The sequence below is a fragment of the Euphorbia lathyris genome, chromosome 6 (assembly GCF_963576675.1).
Source record: "Euphorbia lathyris chromosome 6, ddEupLath1.1, whole genome shotgun sequence".
Lineage (NCBI taxonomy): Eukaryota > Viridiplantae > Streptophyta > Magnoliopsida > Malpighiales > Euphorbiaceae > Euphorbia > Euphorbia lathyris.
Window position 1 is genome coordinate 56,336,323 of NC_088915.1, and position 12,795 is coordinate 56,349,117.

A 12,795-nucleotide genomic window follows, 5' to 3' on the forward strand; every position below is an offset into this window, starting at 1 on the left:
TTGTGTTATTGGTTCGACAACATCTATACCACAAACAGAACGCACTTCGTTAGGAAATTGCATGGCATCATAAACATTAAATTGAACAATTTTACCATCAAATTCCATAGTCAGTGTCCCTTTGTGAACATCTATCTTCGTCTGAGCAGTTGTTAGGAATGGTCTCCCTAACAAGATTTCCGATTCCATTGAGGAATGATCATCATCTTCCATGTCGATAACAAAGAAGTCAGCTGGAAAAATTAAACCATTAACCTGCACAAGAACATCTTCCAACAAACCTTCAGGATAAACTATTGATCGGTTAGCGAGTTGAATTACTACTCCTGTTTCCTCTAAAGGACCGGCATTTAAAGATGAATAAATTGATTTAGGAATGGCATTAATTGACGCTCCTAGATCACACATTGCTCTTTTAATACTAGTATTTCCGATTTGGTAGGAAATAGAAAACATACCTCTGTCCTTGCACTTTTGGGGCATTTTTCCTTGTAGGATAGCAGATACATTCTCGCACATTGTTATCTTTTCATATCCCACTTTCTTGGCTTTATTAGCACACAATTCTTTGAGAAATTTTGCATATCGGGGTATTTGTTTTATAGCATTAAGCAAAGGAATATTTACCTCCACCTTGCGGAATGTCTCAAAAATGTCTTGCTCCTCTTTTTCTTTCTTTGATTTGGCTAAACGACTAGGGAAAGGTGGTCTAATTACCAAAGGTGTGTGTTGATTTGTGGCTTTCTCTCCAGATGACTTACCAACTGAACCTTCTGCCTCTTTTTCCGTCACCCCCTCTTTGATTGTAGATTTCTCTGACACAGGCTGTTCTGATTTGGAAATAGACGTAGTCTTGGGCAAGACTAATGCTTTTCCGCTGTAAAGCGAGATTGCACTCACATTCTGTCTCGGATTCGCCTCAGTTTGTGAAGGTAACTTCCCCTGGGATTGTATTGCACTCAGAATGGTCGCTATCTGACTCATTTGCTTCTCTAAATTTTGGAAATTTGCTTGAACATTTACATTGATCTTGCTTTGTTCTTCCTGAAATTTCAACAAGTTAGAAAGAACAGATTGGTCATTAGGATTTGGCAGCATACCTGAATTTGGATCTGTTTGAACAGGTCTATAGTGTTGAGGTCTTTGCTGATATTGTTGGGGAATGTTTGGTTGAAGCACATTATTTTGCTGCTTGTAGCTGAGGTTCGGATGATCACGTAATCGGGGATTATATGAATTTGAGTATGGGTCATACTTATGTGGAGGTTGCCCCTGATATCCGAGGACAGCATTAATCTGTTCCGGTGTTCCTTCATGCAATGTGGGACATTCATTTGTGGTATGTCCAGTAACTGTACAGATCCCACATGCCTTAACTTGAACTACCTTTTCTACAATCAAATTTTGTACAAGAGATGTCAAAGCATTTGTTTTTTCTTCAATGGAAGAAGTACTTACCTCATAAGCTTTCCTTGGACCATCTTACTGCTTCCCAAATTGTTGGGAAGTTTCTACCATACTTCTGATCAAATCTTTAGCCGCATTTGGTGTTTTATCAATAAGGCTTCCCCCACTAGCAGCATCTATCATCTTTCTTTCCATGCCTAACATTCCCTCATAAAAATATTGAATAAGAGAATGTTCAGTTATCCCATGTTAGGGACAGTTTGCACATAGCCTCTTAAATCTCTCCTAATAATCATGGAGTGTTTCTATATCTTTTTGTCTGATACCGCTGATTTCTCTTCGGATCATTGCTGCCCGTGAAGCTGGGAAATATTTTTCCAGAAATGCTTGGGACATTCTGGCCCATGTTGTGATGGATCCTGAAGGTAGGTTGAGGAACTAATCTTTTGCTGCTTCCTGCAAAGAAAAAGGAAAAGCTCTCAATTTAACTTGTTCCTCGGTTATTCCTTGTGGACTCATACCTGAGCAGACCGCATGAAATTCTTTGAGATGATTATGTGGATTTTCGCTTTCCATTCCATGAAACTTAGGCAAATAATGAATAAGTCCTGATTTAAGTTCAAAAGCCGCATTTAGGACTGGGTATGTGACGCATAAGGGCTGTTGATCCGCCTGAGGTGCATGAAGTTGTCTTAAAGTTCTGGCTGCCATCGTCTCCTCTTCAGATTGTTCACTTTCTTCACTGGAAATTTCTTCTTCTTCACTAGAACTTGAAGTTTCAACACCTTGAAGTTTCTGCAGTCTTGCTTCTTTTCGGAGTTTCCTTACTGTTTTTTCTATTTCTGATTCAAAAAGAAGTTGTTCCAAATTTTCAGACCTGGTCATAAATTGCTTTAAATCAAGTTAGAATAATCCCCGACAACGGCGCCAAAATTTGATGGGTGTCGAATCCACCAAAAATAATTAATACTTTACTTGACCGAAATATGGAATATTACTGACTCAAAACAATAATGTCTTGATAAATAAACAAAGTAAATAAACAGGGGGTTTTGATTTGTGAGATTTAACCAATTGAGAATTTCAAATAAAATAAAATTAGCAAGAGTAAATATGATTTGTAAACAACGTTTGGAGAAATCCGATCAAGGGGGTTCGCAGGTAGGTAATTCACTCAGTATCGATCACAGACAGATAAAATAGACTCTTATATACATACCGGATCGGTTTGGAGTATTCTTCCTTAATATTAAACCGGTCAAGCACACACGTATAACCAGTTCCTAATCAATAAATAATCCTTGTCAAGATTCAATCTATTGACAGCCTGATGAATTAGAAAAACCCGACCTTAGCCAACCGACACTCAGCGTCGACGATTTAGAAACTAAATTACTTATTCATTCGACTCAAATAAACCTAATTACTTTTGTATTAATGTCACATGAAAGACAATCTCGGGTTGTCAAATCTGAATCTATTCTTTCAAATACAAAATTAACTTAATTTATATTATCGATTGCTACTATGATTGGTTCATTTAGGTAAAACTCTAAATTTACCAATTCAGTCATATGACAATCCAATTCAAAGAACGACCTGCAGTTATCATTCGAAGATTGAATAATCAATCGAGAATAAATCCCTAAATGCAATGAACAAATAAACAGTAAGATTAATAAGAATAATTAAAGCACAACAGTCTCACGATAATGAAGAAAAACCTCCTTTGAATTAACCCTTAACCGAATATAGAAGTATAGCTACGAATAGCCATGGAAGAACACATGTTTCTGTTTCAAAAAGAGAACAAAATAACACTGAAAAATAAAACCTAACAAGAACCTATTTTAAGAACGTAAATCAGGCCTTTTGTAGAGAAAAAGCCTCTCCTAAAAATTAGCTAACAAAAAGATAGTTTTTGTTTTTAAAATACAATCAATATCTTTTCTAATCTGTCATATCTCCTAATTTCGTGCATGCTTAGTCATTCCGAACTGTCCAGGTTCATTCTTGATAGAATAAGGGAGAGTCCTGATCAATTCTGGAGTCTGCGATTCCTGAAATCCTTAGTCTTGGGAAAGACTAACTCCATTTTCGTTTCAGCTCCTCTGAATCAGCTCCAAATTCCCTTTTAGTCCAAATTTGCTTCAATTAAGTCCAATTCTGCTCCTTTTAATCATTTGAGTCCTGTGGAGGCAAATCAAACCAAAACAAGCAATAATACCCAAAATAACACCAAATTAATTAAATAACCTAGCATTAAAGTGGACATTTGAACGTTGAATTGGACACTTGTCAGAATTCTACGCCAATTTGAGAGCCGCTGATGACGACAGGGACTACATGGTTACCAAGGTCAAAGGGAAAGAAATCTTTGTTAATCCTCCCTATCTCGCTAAACTGCTCAAACTGACCAATAGCGGAACCAAACTCAGAACCACAAGCGACCACGACAAGATTGATTATCTTGTTGAGTTTTGTAAACCCAAGTCCCATAAAGGAGAAATTGCAAGCACTTGTATGGGACAGAATCAGAAGATGGCCCACTACATACTGACCAACTTCATCTTCCCCAAGATCAACGCCACATCCTCAGCGTCTAACTTTGAGCAGTGCTTCATTTGGCACATGCTGACCTACCAGCCACTCAACATGCCGGTTTTTCTCATCGGTGCTTTCCAACGAAGTACTGGCACCCTTAGGTTAGGCTCACTAATCACCAGGATCCTCAAAGACTACTAGGTGAGCTTGGTAGAGGAAATTGAAGTTTGGGGAACAGAAATTACTGTAGCCATACTGTTCGGATTGGTCTATGACCAACCCATTAAACCCAAGAAAGGAAAGGGGGCTGCGGTTGAAGAAACACAGGCTGAGCAGACCAGAAAAGGAAAGAAAGTAATGGTAAAACTTGCTGATCGCACTCGGCAGGATAAAAAGAGGAAAGCTGACCAGACAGCTAAAGACATTAACTCAGCTTCGAAAAAGCTCAGAATTGTGTCAAAAGGGAAGAAAACTGATGCTGAGCAAGGTCAGGAGGAACCTAAGTCAGCGGAAGAATTGAAAAGGCAAGTTGAGCCTGAGGAGGAAAGTGAAGGTACTCTTGAGCAGCCTCTGAGGAAGAAGAAGAAGAAATCCTCTGGGTTGAACCATATTGATGCACCCCCTCTTGCCTCTGTGATCTCTGAAGACTCACACTTTGTGAGAAGTCAAGAGATTGATCTCGAGAAAACACCAGCTGGCCAAGAAGAAGAATTGGGTGATCTTGGAGGTCGGTTTGATGCTGAGGAGACAGTTGATGCTGAGTACACTGAAAACCAAGCTGAGCATAGTGCCAAATCACCAGTGAAGGATAATGTGGTGGAAGATGTTGACACTGACCTCTCTTCTGAATCTCTTGAGTCTATTCAAGCTGATCCCTCTCCACAAGCTAAATCTTCTAAGCAAGGTTCAGATCGGCGTTTTAAACGTAAAGCCTACAAGTCCAACCCTATTGATCTGATGGATGACTCGCCACTCAGAGATCCCATCACAGACCTCACCAAGCTCCAGTTCAAATTCTTCTCAACCGTCACTAAGCCCACTCCAGATCAGCTTAGACAAAAGCAAGCCTCTATTACTCAAACTGAGGAACAAGCCAAGACTCCTAAAAATCCAATTCCTACCGAGCCAGAACTCGATGTCCAAGCTGCTCTCAATGCCGAGCAAGTGATAGAGGTCAAAAACCCATATCTTTGGGTACGGTTTTAGGATGGGTTTTAGCATTATTTAGTTAATAAGCGAGCATTTCTCGCATTTAAATGCTTTTGTGTGAGTTAGTTAGGAATTGGAAATGTTTTATTTATTTTTCATTGTTTAGGCTCGTTTTATGACCAATTTAGGCAATTACGGCCAAAATAGCATGCATAGTATAATTCCGTTATCTTTTGAAGCTAATTGGTCCGTCAAAAGTCGCACCAAACGAAGCGTTTGCTCAAAATAAGCGATTGGCGGGTCAATTTAGCCTTTGGACTAATGTTATCTGGAGTTTTTGTACATGCGCAGGTATAAGTTCGGACGAAAAAGGCATCGACGGCAGTCGGCAAGCACGCGGGGGCATACCGGGCAAGAATGCTCGACGAGCGGGCATCCGTAGGCCATGCCTGCTCGACGAGCAGGCCCCTGGAGGCCTACTCACCGAGCAGGCCACTAGAGGCCTGCTCGGGCGAGCAGGATGCCTGCTCGTCGAGCAGGGCGCTGCTCGCCGCGAGTAGTGCCTGCTCGGCGAGCAGCTCGCCCTGCTCGGTGAGCAGACCTGCGGGAATTGGTCAAAAAGACCAATTCCGCCCCCACGATGCCATGACGGACCCCACGACTTTCTACCTGCATAAGGACACGAAAATAGGTCAAAAAGAGGACCGAGCCACGCCCATAAATAGAGCTTTTCCAATGTAAATTAGTATCTTTTATCTTTGTAATTTTCTTAGCTTTTCATCTTGAGAAATCCTCTCCACCTCCTCCATATCCTTCAAACCTCCATTGAAGACACCTCCGAAGCTCGTTCACCAAGGATTGCTCAAGCTCCATCCTTAAGTCCTAGGAAGACGCCTGCATTGGTAGACAGGTTCCCTGAAAGGGATTTTTCTTCTTTTACATTCTGTCTAGGCTCTGATACATGTTATGAATCCTAGGCTCATTGTAACTTCGTGACAATACTTTCATCTTTGATATATATTATAGTTCTTGTTCATTCAATTGTTTTAATGCTTTAATATTTGTCTTACGCTTTGTCTGATTGGTTTAACTCATTCGATAATCCCAAAATCAAGTTGGCACATATCGCGAGCTGAATCTGACCTAGTCAGTGTCTATAGGATTGACAACCCTATAGAAGATTAAGCCCAAATTGTTGAGCCTTAGAGCTAGTTTCAGCCTTACAAGGGAATCACGAACTAGGAACTTTAGGAGGATAGGTCGGGTTAATCGCCTCGGACACAAGTGACTTAGGTTTTATTTCAATTGCTTAAACAATCTATTTTCATTATCATCGTATCCCTTCATGTTCCTTCGGACAATTGCATTGGTAAAAGATCATTTAGGAGTAGTTTAACTTAATTAGGGGTAGAGTAACTTAATTAGGCATAGAATAACTTAGTTAGAATCAGATAACTTAGCTAGGAATAGTATAATTCAACCTAGGAGTAGATTAACTTAGAAAAACCAACTCAAAACCCCCTAAGCCTAGATAACACCTGAAACCAAGTAACTCGATACTTGCAGAAATAAATCCTGTGGACGATAACCTGGACTTAACGAGAAATTTATTACTTGATAACGACGGGGTACACTTATCCCTTAGTGAGTCTTCACCCCAACTTAGGTGAGGGCGCATCAAGTTTTTGGCGCCGTTGTCGGGGATTTATTTCTTCTGCAATATCGAACCAAAGGTCGATTTGTTAGTTTAGGCATTCCTTTGTGAATATCTCTGTGAATATCATCTATACTTGTTTATCTATACTTGTTTATAACCGTTAATACTTGTTTATATTTATACTTGTTCATATTTATACCTGTTTATACATATACTTGCTTATACATACACTTGTTTATATACGATTCTTTTTGTGAATATCCTTATCTATATCGTTTATACTTGTTTATACATAATTCTTTATACTTATTCTCTATACTTGTTGATATATAAATTCTTTATACTTTTCTATACTTGTTCATATCTGTATATTGTTACTTATCAACTTTTGTGCTAGAACTTCACTTTTTCTCAGCATTCTCTGATCAATGAATTGGCAAGAAAAAGTCGAGTGGCAAGCTCAAAAGTTTACTATCCCATCAAGACAATACATTCATGCCCTGGAGAATGAGGCTCCCAATCCCTCCATGGCCGACTTAAATGAGAAAATGGATATCTTGATGGCGAAACTGAGCCTCAACACCAATGAAAGTGTAAGGTTTATGGGTAATTACCAAAGGTATAATTCTAACCCCAATTCTTACAGCTTTTATGGTAGTGATTGGAGGAGACCTCAACACTCAAATCTGTCCTACGGGAACCCTAACATGTTGAGGCCTCCAAATAGGTTTGTTAATGAGCACAGGGAAAACGAATTGGGAATGTTCCCTTACGAACAAGCAAGCCAAGTTCCTCCATAACCCTCTAGCTCACGAGATGAGGTGCTGTCCCTTTTGAAAGGAATATCAGCCCGACTTACAATCAATGAGGAGGTTTGCAAGGACTTGAGCAACCAATTGGCTCAAATAAACCATGAGATGCAAGAGCACTCCCGAGATGCCCTCCCAAGCACAAAGGAAAACATAGAAATCCCACAAAGGGAATCAGCTCAAGCCATCTCTTTGTGGAATGACGAAAAGGTAGAACCAAGTTCACTGTCACATGCATCACTCAAGGTAAGTGAAGAACCGGAAGCGGTAAGCAACCCCGGTTCAAAATCTGAAATTCTAAATCATGTGGTAGAGATAAAAGATCAAATCAAAACTTGTGTATCTCAATTACCTTTTCCTCAAAAATTAGAAAAGTTTAGGTTTGTTTCATGCTTAGAAGTTTTCATTCTCTTCGACCTACCAAGAGAATCCAAAAGGGAGCAAACCAAACTTTTTCATAATATGTTTAAATTCGGCCTCCTGCTTTCATTAAACTTATTAGAGGCTCTTAATCCTTTTTGTAGGTACGGATTATTTATTCAGGAATTTGAATTCCTAACGCGAATGTCAGCATACACCTAGGCGGGAATTCTATGTCGAGCTCACCGACTGTAACGTAGCGCTTTTTGGGAGGCAACCCAAGTTTTAATAACACTTTTCAAGTTTATTTAGATTATACATTGATCTTTTAGTTTAGTCTTTTTAGTTTTCTTTTACGTTTTTTTTAAAGTGTTCGTTTAAAAAAAATAAATAAAAAAAAATATAATAAATAAATAAATATTTTTTTAGTTGTTTAGTTTTCTTTTATTTTATTTTATTTTCTTTTTATTTTTTTAGTGTTCAGGTTTAAAATAAAATTTTTAAAAAAAAAAATTTGGCCCCACTGCCGCCCAGCTCGGCGAGCTGGGCACTGCTCGCCCAGCCCGCCGCTGGGCACTGTACCCATCCTGCCGCTGGGCACTGCGCCCAGCCCGCTGCTCGGCTGCGATAAGCAAACTGTTCGGAATTTTTAAATCCCGAACGGAGCTGAAAAATAATAATAATAAATAAATAAATAATAAAAAAAATTTGTCGCGTTGTTTTATTTTAATTTGTTTTATTTTGTTATAATCCCAAGAATTGTACACTCTATCCAAAGTTAAGGTTTCGTTACTTGTCCTTGAGGGCTGAAAATTGGCACCGCAAATCATCAAATTTTTGGCGATTGCGATAAAATCAGTAAGTTGTCTTCTCCACCCTAACTTTTTGGACTTGTACATTTTGGTTTGTGATGCAATGTTGGAACTTATTGCATATTTTTAGTGTGAGGAGGAGGGGTAGACAAACTTACAAAAATTGTATAAATTTTTTAAATTTTTGTTGCGTCGTGTCTAGTTTAGTTTAGCGTTTTCGGGTTTTATTTATGTTCTCGCATGTTTAGGATCTAAAACCGTGAACCTCCTTCGAATCTAAACTTCATTATTTATCCTTGAGGGCTGAGAACCGAATCTAAGATTGCATGACAACTAGTTTAGGTGTAGGACACAATCCTTGTATCTGTAAAATCATGAGCTAAAGTTTGCATTTAGGCCCTACTTTTGAAGAAATGCTAAAATCATTACTTAGGTAGATAACTTAAGAATTCAAGGCATGTGATGTTGAACTTGAGTTTGGGGAAAACTAGTAAACACAAAATTGAAACCCAAAGAATTGTGAGTTGAATTTGAGCCTAAGAGTGAACATCAAAAAGCTCTTTTTCTTGACATTTTTGTGTGAATGCTTTGACTTGTGGAAAGATTACAGATTTTGCACCTAATACTGTGTTGAACCTACATGCAATGATTTGAGATGATAAACGATGAATCAGCCTCATTAGAATTAAACCTTTTCTTTACCTTATTTTCTCTTTTTCATCCACTCTAGGAAGCCCCTTTGAGCCTATATTTTTGTAGTTTATAGATTTTTTCTTTCGTTCTAACCCAATTTTTGCAAGCCATCACTTGGTTTGTTACTTAACCCAAAGTTTTTGCAAAGCTCACATCGAGTCTTTATCGTTTCTAGCGCTTTATCTTTGTTTATGGCATCAAAGTAGCAAGCCAAAAGGCTAAGAAGTGAATGAGCATTACTATCCAAAAGGAAAAGAAAAACAGAAAAAGAAAAGAAAAGAAAAGAGACGAACAAAAAGGGGAGAACTTCGTTCCCTAGTTCTTAAAATCAAAACTTCTCAAAGAAAAAAAGAAAAAAACTAAAAAAATTTATGAATAAAAAGCTCAGTCACTTCATATTTGCTAAAGCCATTTGAACTTTGTTTTTCTAGCGCTAGAACTATTAACCCTTATTGTACCTTTAACCCTCTAACCACATTACAACCCAAATTCGAGGCTGTTTTTGATATCATCAGAGTCATATAGCATAGTAGAGGAACTCGGATGAACGTGCAACATCAACGTAATCCTAAGCAAGAACATAAGCCGAGAGTAAACACTTTAGCCACCAAAATTGTGTGAATTGAGTGAACTGCCTATGGTGAGGTGTTTTACTTAGCGATCCCCTCAAGCTCGTTTAATTGAACATGTGTCCTTTTGCTTAAAACTATGACCTATGATAATTGAAATGCGGCTTTTGGATATCGTGTCTCTACTTTGTATTTCTGAATGCATGTAATTACAGATGCTCGAAATTGTGTAAAGCACCTAGTCAAATCGGGAGGTTTTCTGGCTTGCTTGTGATTGCGGGTTTAGTTTTTTAAGTTTACTTGGGGACAAGTAAAGTTTTAAGTGCGAGGAGGTTTGATAGGGGTCAAAAACCCCTATCTTTGGGTACGGTTTTAGGACGGGTTTTAGCATTATTTAGTTAATACGCGAGCATTTCTCGCATTTAAATGTTTTTGTGTGAGTTAGTTAGGAATTGGAAACGTTTTATTTATTTTTCGTTGTTTAGGCTCGTTTTATGACCAATTTGGGCAATTACGGCCAAAATAGCATGCATAGTATAATTCCGTTATCTTTTGAAGTTAATTGGTCCGTCAAAAGTCGCACCAAATGAAGCGTTTGCTCAAAATAAGCGATTGGCGGGTCAATTTAGCCTTTGGACTAATGTTATCTGAAGTTTCTGTACATGCGCAGGTATAAGTTCGGACGAAAAAGGCATCGACGGCAGTCGGCAAGCACGCGGGGGCATACTAGGTAAGAATGCTCGACGAGCGGGCCTCCGTAGGCCTGGAGGCCTACTCGCCGAGCAGGCCCCTGGAGGCCTACTCGCCGAGCAGGCCATGCCAACTATGGGTGTTTGTATCATCTTGTGTTGATTGAAATGATTTTTAGTAGGGGTGCACACAAAAATCCAGAAAACCGAAAAACCGAAAAACCAAACCGAAAATATGGTTAACCGAAACCGATGGATTAGTGTACGGTTTTTAATTTTAAAAATAATAGTTAATGGTTACGGTTACGGTTTTCTTATTCTAAAAACCGTGGTTAACCGAAACCGACCGAATCTCAATTAAATATTAAAAAAAATATAAAAATAAATTGATTTATATGGATAAACAATTATTTAGTCCCTATAGTTTTCACAACTCATTAATCAATCCACTATTTAATTATAAAGTCTCTAAATTTTTTCACTTTTAATGGTTTAATCCTTCTATCAAATATTAACATCAAATGAGATGAAAATATGTAAATAACTCTCAGTTACTCTCTCTAATTTCAGTTTATACGACTTTTTTTTCTTTTATGTTTTTAGGTTTAGAAACAATGATAAAATTTTATTACTTGTTTTCTAAAACATTATAGCCAGAAGTTTTATTAGGGACATTTTCCCTTTTTTTATCCGTTTAATTGTTCTTTAACACATTTTTAAATGGAGATTTGATATAGAACTAAACAATTTAACGGAATCAAAACTGGGGGATCATAATACACTTACATCTCCCTCTCCACAGTTAATCTTTTCAACTCACCATTGACTCGACGTCTCCCTCACAATAAAAATTAGAATTCTTTTATCATTTTTATTTTTATTTACTAATGGTTAGAAACCGAAATAAAAGGTTAACTGACCGAAATAATTGGTTAACCGATTAGTGGTTAACCGAATTTAATGGACTAGTGTATGGTTAGTGTTTTTTAAAAACCGATTAAATGATTAACCGACCGAATTAATATTAATGGACTGGTTAACCGACCACGCGCACCCCTATTTTTTAGTAAAGTGTGAACTCATGTTTTTTAAGATTTAAATTCTATATATTTTAATGTTTTCAAAATTTACTTTTATTACGCCATGTAAACTTTAAATTTTAAGGTTTAATTGATCATTTTAAACAAATTTAGAAAAGTAAATTGGACAACCATTGACAAATCAACCTTCTTCTATTCTCTTTGAACTCTTTTTTTTTTCCAAATTTCATCATCTCTCAAAGGTTCTAAATTTCTCTATTTTGATGATTCTACTTTGAACAGGAAGAAGGAACTATCCCACCAGATTAAATTTCATGTATTTTACTTTTTTATTTTTTTATTTTTAGCCAGCTTTCATATATTTTGTCAGATCTCTTCATCTGTGTGAATTGTATATGTTCTCTATTATTCTTTCATTTATATCTTTTTTGAATTTAGTAAGAGCAGAAACAGTTTATCTTATACATGGATCAATACATCTACGTGGTTGCATCAAAAGAAATAGCTTAGATCCGAATATTCGAAATGACCTAAATGCTGAAGATTGAATTACATCTACTTTTCTGCAGATTTCGATTTATGATAAATATATGTTTGATTGTTGTTTTGTATTTTTTATATCTTTATAACATTTTTTACTCTTTATAATCGTTTTAGTCTCTTTATATATTTTATAAAATTTAATTCCTTATTATTGTATTGTTGTTATACTTATTATGTTTTAATGAAGATATAAACATATTCATAAAAAAAAAAACCATAACACTCACATATCAATCATTATTTTTTCTAGTAAAGCAATAGTCGTAATTGTAAACACCTAATGTAAAATCTGGTGATGTCATCATCACATATTACTACCGTGGGCTGGATATCAAGCACGTCACTTGTGATCATTTAATGCGCCTAAACAAAACTTTAAATCTGCATTAAATTTCATTTATTACTTTAAAATTTATCTAAGGAACAAAAGAAGAACAGAACGGAAAGAAAGATCTATTCCTCATTCGGTACTTAGTCCTCCACTATTTTGGATTTTTCCTTATTAAAATAAATATATATTTTG